Genomic DNA, 9,680 nt, shown 5'->3' with positions numbered 1-9,680 from the left:
TATGAATATAATTATATAGATTTTGTTAAATATGTTATTAATCAAGTAAGAATGTTATAGGCCCAGGAATTTCGTTTTTCTTTCAGCTTTGTATTAAGCTAAAAACAATAAAATGTATTTCCATAGCACAAAACTTCCTTAACTTAATGTCTATATTAGTCAAACTGTTTTTATCAGCCATGGAGAACAGAAATAGATTTAAAACACATAAACATCCACTACCGATTTCACTAATCTAAACAACTTTTTATCCAAGTAAACTTATAAATTATTGGGAAAACCGAGCTTTGACTTTAAATGGATTTGACTTTCAACTTGTGGCCTGCGCCCAACATCCACTCCCTCAATTTACTTCAATTGGATTTGCTCTTAGTTTTTTTGAACAACCATTTGTTTTTTTTTGTGGTCGGAGGAATGTTTTCATTCATAAAACTCGAGCGACGACTGCTGGATAATAGGATTATGCCGGCAGCACACACGTGCTCAGAGGCGAGTCAGGGGCCCCAGCCTCAGCCCCTCCTTGATGTCCAGCTCCAGCTCCATCTCCATCTCCAGCCTCAGCTCCAGCTCCATCCGTCTCCGAATACAGCTTCAGATGGAAGCTCAGTTGGCCTTCCTGGGTTCGAGTTAAGTGCAGAAATGCATCAGCAAATGCCGAACGTCGGGTCTCAAATGCTCGCTGCCTCTTTATGGCCCTGGCTCTTATTATTAGTGACGGATTTCCGAGTCATTAGACAAAGTTATGTCTTGGACCACCGCGTCTGTTTAAGCTACTTAAGTGCGCCGCCCACGGCTCGAAGATCGAAACTGGACTGCAGTGGGCAGCGATTGCTGGAGGGGAGTTGGATTGGCCTGCTCATGTCGTAATTGACAGGTGTCAGCTTGGGGCCTTAACCAGTTCAGCATTTAGTAAGCGAATAAACTGATAAATGCCAACGATTGTCGGACCGAATGCGACGCATTAATTTCCAGGGGAAAGGCTTTCTTCCCGGACCTCGATCGCCCTTCGGGGCATCGTTCACCCACGGCACTTAAACACAAATCAATAACTTTATTATACAAAAACAAACACCCGGCCAGTTGGATCCCTCTTGTGGCTTGCTTTACGAGCTGAAAAGCGTCTTGTTTAACTGTCCGGACAATGAGCGCCCGCTGGGCGCGTTAAGAAAAAATCACTTGGCATCGGAGCTGGCGACAGTGAGAAGGAGACGGAGGCGGAGGGCCGGACCCGGAGCCCAATGGGGATACAAGAGCGTAGGGTCCCCATCCCTCCCCCTCTGACCCGGCGAACGTAATTTATGGCCAACGTGTTCGGTCCAAGCGCCAGTTGACAGTAAGTCACCATCGGGAAGAGCCCACAGCCAGCTGTCTGGATGAGTCAGCGCTGAAAGGTGGTGGGTTTCCAGAGACCAACCCATTGCAGGGAGCAACTTATCGATGGAAACTATCACAGGGATAACGACCAGCTTTAAGTTATGGACTCCTTTGTCTCATGGAAATAGCTGAAAGTACACAACTCTAAGTATAACTCAACTGTGACTAATCCAATTCGATGACAAGTTTTTATTTTGGATTACATTTTTAAGAACATTAGCATTAATATGATCGTTAATAAAAAGAATTAATAATATTTGTACGGCACTATTTATCAGTTAAAATATATCTATATACATATATAACTACACAAACATTTTTTTAATAAATTCGTTTTTTGTCTTACTATACATTACATGTTAATTTAACGCATTGCTATATAATTTTTATAAAACATTATTGTTTTTTTCCTACACAATACCAAAAGTTTTTACAAAAAGTAAACAAAAATGGAGTGTTTTAAAAGGAAAAGTTAAAAGTTAAGAAATGTTCTTACCCGAAAATGCCAAATTAAATGTTTGACATTAGGGAGTCTTAAAATATAAAAATAATACCTCTAGGAATTGATAGAAATGTCCAATAAGTTGAAAGTTGAAATCGTGAACAATAAAATAAAACGGATCTAAAATCTTAATAACAATTCCAAATGACTAAAATGCAATTGCCATTGCACCTGTTGATTATAAGCACCCACATAGGCAGCAATCTCGAAAGGAAACTCCTTTCGTCGTCGTTATTATTATTGTTGATTTTGCTGCCCTTGTGATTGTTGCTGTCGTCCACATACCTAACACACTGAAGTTTATTGACTTTTGTATAGACATTCTCGTTTGTGGATTTGGCTGATGTTTCTTTTTTGTTTAGCCGCGGGCAATGTAAACGGCGCCAGATTTCGATTTCGAGACAGTCACCAATACTCGCCCCATCGCACACACACTCATAACTGGTTATTTTCCAAAAGGGTCATGTGTCATACAGTAAAGCAGCAGGGCCACAAGAAAAATAGAAAATTACACAACATAAATAAATAAATAACGTCTAGAGCGAAAAAATCAACTCGCTTTATAAAAGTTTTCAGTGTGAGGTATCCTTTAAAATACATAAATATATTATTTTACTTTTTGAATTTACATAGCATTATCAGCGTTTTAAATCTATTAAAGCAACAGTGTCGCATATGTTAAATTAACTGAAATATTGTATTCTTTTCAAAGGGAAGTGTTTCCCACCCTATGAGGTATATTTACTATTTCCCTTTTTTGCCGATTATTCCTGTAGGAGCTGAATAATATAGTGACTTATATACTAAGTTAAACAGAAATATTACTTTTAGCAAAGTAAAATAAAATCGTTATTTATGGTTCGATCGACGTGTCTGGTGATACTGATCAAGAATATATACCCTTATAGGGTCGAAAATGTGCCCTTCACTGCGTTACAAACTTTTGACTGAAATTATCTGATCTTTTTTAAATTATTAAATTTACAGCAAAATTATTAATATTCTTGGAGTTGAAGTTAGGCTGGTAACTTTCAATTGATTTCAAACTGAGTTTTTCATATGGTGAGGCTTATCAATCCATACTAAATAACAAAAATACTACATGCAAACACAGCTAGTTATGGAAATGACATTTAAGTGGCTCTAATTGGTGTTGGATGACCATCCTCTTGCCTCATTTTGGCGATATAAACAAAGTCTGATCAAATGCTCGTTCAAACGATTACTATCACTTCTACCCGAGCATTCCCCAGAAATTAACCAAAGCCACCGTGCTTTACACATTCCATAAAACCCAATCAAATATGTAAACGCTGAAAATCCGCCAGTCGGCATACATCCACCCCCGGAACCGCATATCTGGCACATTCCGAGATGAAGCGATAAAGCCAAGTGTTTGATGACCCCACCGGGACCCAACACTCGAGCCATCGTCATCTTGATGGGCCTCATCAGTGTCAGAGAGTCAAGAGTGAAGTCGGGAGATCGTGGCACGTGTAAACGACACCCAAATTAGAGGGAGATTATTTAATGTTCGTCTGGCACTCGCCTTATCTGCGGCCCTTCCGAGAATCCGGTTAAGTCGTTAAGGAGTTGCAGCTACCTCTGCGGCGTGCCCAGTGGTCATTTGATAAGCTTATCACAGACAAATCGGCCCAAGCCAACTCAGCCTCCCAACAGCTTTGTCATGTAAATGCGGCCAAAATCAATTTCAAACTTGGCGCCAGCCTAATGAGGAAAAGGCAACAAGCGCAGCAGGTCCCCGGACTCACCTTCCCGCAAAGCTCACTTAATTAAGTTATAAAAATTATACTTTATGCATACAATTTGCATTTTTATGGGCCTCAAATGTAACGAGCACCGATCTGATTTATGGGCCAAGTCTCGATGCCCGCTGCCCCGCCCCCGTGGGCGGCTAGAAAACTGACAAATGGCTAGGTGTGACTTATAACATTTTAGGTGACGATCATTCAGATCGAGATAAGCGACAAGCTCTCCTCTCTCACACATCTACTGTTTCAGAATGGACTCGGGTGATTTCGAAATGTCAGCATCAGACAGATTCGCGTGCGGCTCCTCGCCGAATTAAAGGCAAAACTGCCACGGAAAATGGCATTAATGCGATATAAAACCATCAAAACCGCAAGATCAGCTCCATATCAACCTGGAATCAAGCCAGTGGAAGAAAAGCACATCTAGTTTTTGTGTACATTAAACGTCAAGTCAGATAAGGGGATGTTGAGGAATGAGTTGGACTTTGAGGAATTAAAAATGCTCTGAAATCATTTAAGGTAATGATTTTCTCTAATATGTGCAATTTTAATAGGATGATTATTGGAAGAGAAATGCTTTGTGATAAACATACATTTTGTATCACAATCAATAGCGCTATCTATCCATGTCTTTCAGTTAACTAAGCTAAATCGACAATTTACTCTAGTTGAAAGTTGGTTTTTTTTGGTGCAGTTAGACTTTCTGACTACGAAAATATCACTTAAATTGTTTGTATGGCACAATTTTTTAAAAATGCAGTTTACGGTTTTCGTCTGTTTTTATACTTACATATTTAATTTTTATCTCTTGTTCTGGTAAACCGATATTTGTCTTCGAGTGCTCAGAACCAAATCAAGTAGAAATATAACCAAATAGAGATTGTTTCCTAAATATAGATGCTTAGAGCTCAAAAACACTTGAACAAATATGAGTAAATAAAGAGCCGCCACTAAAATTTTCACCTTAAAAGACACGCACGAGATTCAAGATAAATTTTATCGCTGTTTATCGAACTTTAATGAGGCCAACAGGCTATCACACTCGACAATCCTACAATTTAAGACATTTACATACAACTTATTTTATAAACTTTTTCAGGAACCTAATAAAATAAAAAGTGTCAAAGCCAAACAAAAATTTCATCACTCCGAAGTAAAGGATCACCCAACGTTATTATCCGATTACAAGAAATCACCTTAACTCGAGCAATCTTAGCATTTTGTAGAGAATATTATACGACTTGGTTGTAGACCGCGCGACAAACTGAAGGGCGGGATGACGGAGCATGTTGTTCATTTTCTGTATGATTTTTGATCGCGCTAGGTTTCTTTATAATTCATCTTTATTTGTTGCATGTTTTTACATTTGTATAGCTTCAGCGACGCTTAGCGCATTTCTGCTTAGCTGCACATAGAAACAGGGACGGCAAAAGATACTAGATCTCATGGATCTGGGCGACTTTTCAATCAAAATGGCGTGCTGCCCCATAAATCTTTGACGGGCATACGTCAAAATTGATGGGGCTGGGCCCTTTCGCCATGGCCAGCTGCCTTATCGGGCAGCGAGTTTTGTCCTTAAACGTTTCGCAGCTACCAACTGCCGAGGGTCCGGGTCTTGTGCCAGGAACCACGACGCTCCACCCGACATCCTCTGAAAGGCTGCTGGAAGGAACACCCATTTAACAAGTCAGCCCGAGCGGGCAGAACCATAAATATTGGCCATTTAACAGAGTCAACAGTGTGGCACTCGACGGCACAACTTCGGCTCTTGGCTGCTGATCGGGGGTCCGATCCTGCTGAGGGGGGGGCCGAGGTGGGGACTCGGGATTGGGGGTCCATAATACACCTTGTCGTACACGATTCTTATCTCTTGGAATTTCTCGTGCGTGTCTGGCGTGCCAAAAAATATAAAAATAAAGCACAGGGAACCTACAGCAGCCAATTGAAGCTCCCACGAATGCTGGGTGAACTATCTGCCCTGGAAATATATTGATTGGATAAAATTCTAAAATCCTTAAACATTTTCCTTTATTTATTCCCACTATAAAGTGATTGTTAAATTTATTTATATTTCAGTTTTAAAATTCTTTTTAATCCCGGGAATGCTAAGCATTTTAAATATTATGCATTTTATTCATAAACAAAAATATTTGAGAAATCCACTCACCCCTAACCTTAATTAACATTGAAATAAATCGGTAAAAAATCTAAACTCATCCGTTTTATATGACGTTCAGGAGCTCACTTATGCTTACTACCATATTCTGATAATATAAATGTGTGATGAAATACTATTTCCCCCAAAACGACACATTGAAGTTTCATGAACATAATCCTTTGAGAAACTCTATAAATTCCATCGAATGAAAATTACGATTTTTTGGCAAGAATTACAGCTGCCATGAAACAGCAGCAAAGGCCACAAAAAAGGAGTGATACCCTTGGTGGAACTGGAACTCGGGCCAGTGATAGCCTGGTCAGGAGCTGTCGCTGTCGGTTGCCGACTTTGGCAACGGGAATGGGATTGGGATTGGGATTGGGATTGGGAATGGAGACGGAGAGCGCGTGAAAAATTAGCCGTGGAAATGCATGTTGTGGCTGATGCAGTGTTTGTTGTTGTTGTTGTTCCTGTTCTGGTTGTTTTTGTTGGAGTTGTGGTGTTTGGTGATGTTGTGGCCTGTCGCCATTTCTCGTGGTGCGACTAATAAGCACAACAAGCTCATAAAAATTCGAAAGCTGCGCAGTCTGATTTTATTTCATTTTAAATTGTACACGCGCTTCGAGCATTTCCTTTTTGCTTGGTGTGAGATGTTTGATGTTCGACTTTGATGCTGTATTTTCTGGGCACGGGGAGCGGGAGCGGGGGGCGGAGTGTGTGATTTGTTTAGCATTTACACGCATCATTAGAGCTTGTTGTACAACGGCGACTTAATGATAAATTAATAACAATGCCAGAACATAAAAGACAAGCTTTCTATTTCGATGATGGCCACGATGGCCCCGCCATATAGACATTGACATTGGGCCCCACAGCGACAGCCACAACAACAAAGCCTGGACCTGGCCAGTAAAAAAACAACAACAGGGCGACAAAGACAAAGAGCCAGGCAGACGAAGAAGCGTGCCAAGCCAAGCTTGGGTCAACGGTTGGCGGACCGCTTTAACCCTGTCGTGGGTGAGAGGGGCCCAGAACGCCCGACTGTCGAAATCATTACAAATGTATTCAGGCTGCTGCATTGGATAATGATGTATTTGAAAAACGGTGTTTAGGGGTTGATGGAGAAACACGTCTAAAAAACATTCTTAAAAAAGTTATACCGCACTTATTAAGCAAATGCATATTTTTTTTATTTTATGTCCCTCCTATTAAAAATCATTGCCAACTTTCTGAAGGGCGATGTCGTGAAATATTGAAAAAAAAATTTAATTGACTTAATGGTAAGTACGTTTACATATGCCGCGTATCCTTTTTCATATTGTTATTTCGTATAATTATTGAAGGTAGAATTTCGGTTTTAGTACTTTTTTCCTTTTTTTTTTAATTTTCTAAGTAATTAATTTTTTACAGTTGCGCAATGTCAAAATTATACAATTTATCGACAATAGTTCTACTAAATAAGCGCAAATTTAACAAGATAAAATTGTATATCTAGCTTATCAAAAATTAAATAAGAACCAAAAAATATAATTTTTGAAACAAAAAATTGATTATACTTCGTTGTGTAATCGGATATCTTAACTATTAAGTCACTATATTCTTGATCTAATTTCACTCTTTTTCAGAGAGAAGCTTTCCTACATTTTGTGACATTCAGCTCAATTTAAGTTCATTTAATTAAGGAAATTTGCTTTCCCGAGAGTTATATCTTAATTGTCTTTAAGGACTACTAATTTCCCTTCCAAATGCTTATATAAATAATTAAAAATAAAGGCATTACTACGTAACAGTTGTTTGGCCTGTCAAATTAACCATTTATGTGTTTGCCAGGTGTATGTTTTATCCTTTTAATTTAAAGTCAGTAAATATGAAGGCTAGGCATATTCGGAGTTAAATGATATGGACAGAACAATGCTCTGGCCAAGGGTTAATCGAAATCTCCGAACTGAACCTATCTGGCCTGTTAATTGATTGTTACATTCCCTTTAGTGAGCGTGTGTGTGTGTGTGTTTATGGTTGTGGATGCTTTGGATGTGTCTGGCCAGCTTGCCCCGGCCACTTTCCGCTCCCCCAGATTAACCCACACCTCCACCTTCGCCAGCTGCGATGCAGACGTGTTGTTTTTTATGATTGCCCATTTTTGACAATGAATAAAAATTATTATAGTGTCGCACGTTTTGGTGGCTGTAATTTAATTAAAATGATGTCGCGACGACCCGCATCACGGCGTGCTCCATGAGGGTTTTCCCGGAATTTCCCCGCCACCCATACAAGGTCCATACAGGTGACAAATGTTGGACAGTCTTGGAATGAAACCAATTTATAAAGACGGATCCAAGAAAATCCCAGCTGTGGAAAGGGGTCCCGATGAAAAGTCAAACAAACAACTAGAGAAGTCAGGACTTTTCCGAATATTTGCCCTTGGTTTTGAGAGAACGGAAGTGTGGTAAATACAGCTGGATTCTTTTGGCAAACAAAATCGAAATGAAATCGTTTTTCCCTTCAGTTAATGAAACAGCTCTTGGCGGACAGATGGCTGAGGAAAAGTGGAAGGTGAACGAGGATGAGAATGAGCAGCCGGGAAAAACTTGTGCGGCTTCTGTGCGTTGAGCCTGTGAACCTGTTTGCATTAAAAATGAAAAAAAAATCTAAAACCGACTGAAACCATGAATGAACTGCAACTTGGACTTGGGCGGGCATTGTCACTGTCAATATATAGAAATGCACTCAAGGTAACTTCCTACTTGGCTCGTATCCGATTTCAGCCCAACCTCTTTTCCCCTGACAGATTATTGCACCCCGAACCGAGTCTCCACCTTCTCGGCTTAGCCGTCCAACGTTATATTTAGCGGTCAGCCCAAGAAAAACCAAACAGAAATAGCAAACAAAATGGCCAACGCACAGGGGAGAGGTCGGGAGAACCGTGGGGTTCCCCGCCTGCGGTGTGGGAACTTTCAGTATTGATTGATTGAACAGCCGTTGTCAGGGGTCGGGGTCACCACTCTTAGACATTCGAGGGACGCTTTTGGGTGGAATGAGGTTAGCTTGAATCGAAAACAAAACATTCAAAGGACCTTTAAAAAATTTCGTCTAAACTGAAATAAGGTAAAAATAATCGAAAAAGAAAGTTAGCTTGTGGACGGGGAATTTTGCCAGATCGTTCGTTCTTATAATAAAATGGTATTGGGAATGTTTTAGCTTATACACTGCTACTAAAATGTATAATACAAAGAAAAATATGGGATCTAAAGGATTAGTTATCCGATTTTGTTTAAACTCAAGGAAACTCAGAGAAAGATCCTTATAGCAGATTTTTATAAAACTCTTTATTTTGAAAACAATTTAAAGAAACAAGTTTCCGTTAATTTTGCTCCTTTAAAGATTTAATTTCTTATTACATTAAAACATTATAGAATGCTTAATTTGCCAGTCCGACATTTTTGACCATCACACATTTATAAACTTAAGAGCTATTAGTCAATATTACTTTGCCTATAAAATTTCTAAGCCCATTGATAAATTTTGAATATAAAAAGTTTCGATAGACAATGTAGCATCTTTTTTAATAAAATTTATTCAAAAGCCTTTACATAAAATTAACTCCGACATTTTTGAAACACATTTTTATATATTTTTTGGGGATTTTTTTGATTTTTTCTTTAAAGACGGACTTCGATGTAGTACTAAAATATTTTGGGCCTAAAAGTATAAAATCATTTTGCTTTTACAAAAAAAAATTAGCAAGCTTTTTTTTCTTTTTAATGGCATTTTATATGGATTTTAAGGACATTAGTTTACCTCAGTAAATAATAACAAATCTTCAATATCAACAGCTGGGTTCAGGAGAATACGATCCTTTCCTTTACGAATCCTG

This window comes from Drosophila rhopaloa, unplaced genomic scaffold, assembly GCF_018152115.1.
Source record: "Drosophila rhopaloa isolate 14029-0021.01 unplaced genomic scaffold, ASM1815211v1 contig_2, whole genome shotgun sequence".
NCBI lineage: Eukaryota > Metazoa > Arthropoda > Insecta > Diptera > Drosophilidae > Drosophila > Drosophila rhopaloa.
The sequence above is the reverse complement of the archived record's forward strand: the minus strand, read 5'-3'. Positions refer to the sequence as shown.